At 41.4% G+C, this 261-nt stretch overlaps 1 protein-coding gene across 1 annotated transcript in view; it reads left to right on the top strand.

The window, feature by feature from the left end:
• Positions 1-261, top strand: part of LOC104943955 (rap guanine nucleotide exchange factor 3-like) — a 7,323-nt gene that overhangs the window by 1,220 nt on the left and 5,842 nt on the right. The window lies entirely within an intron of this gene.

Here is a 261-nt window from a genome sequence, read left to right on the forward strand (position 1 = left end):
CCGATATAACGTAATATCTGAAATGTGGACCCACGGCCCAATCAGAAACGTTGCTATCAGAAACAATGCCCGACTGTTTTGGATGTAATATGGTCTTTGTTTACATTAGCATCGCTAACACTCAGAGCTAACCTGTACTGGAGAGCATGTGTGTGAAGAAGCAGGAAATAAAAAAAGGCAAGAGAGAAAGCCTTTGAGCTCCATACTGTTTCAGAAATAATCCTTGATGTGGTTTGGAACATGATGGCGTTTAATCATGGC

Source organism: Notothenia coriiceps, unplaced genomic scaffold (genome assembly GCF_000735185.1).
Source record: "Notothenia coriiceps isolate Sejong01 unplaced genomic scaffold, NC01 NC01_scaffold00007257, whole genome shotgun sequence".
NCBI lineage: Eukaryota > Metazoa > Chordata > Actinopteri > Perciformes > Nototheniidae > Notothenia > Notothenia coriiceps.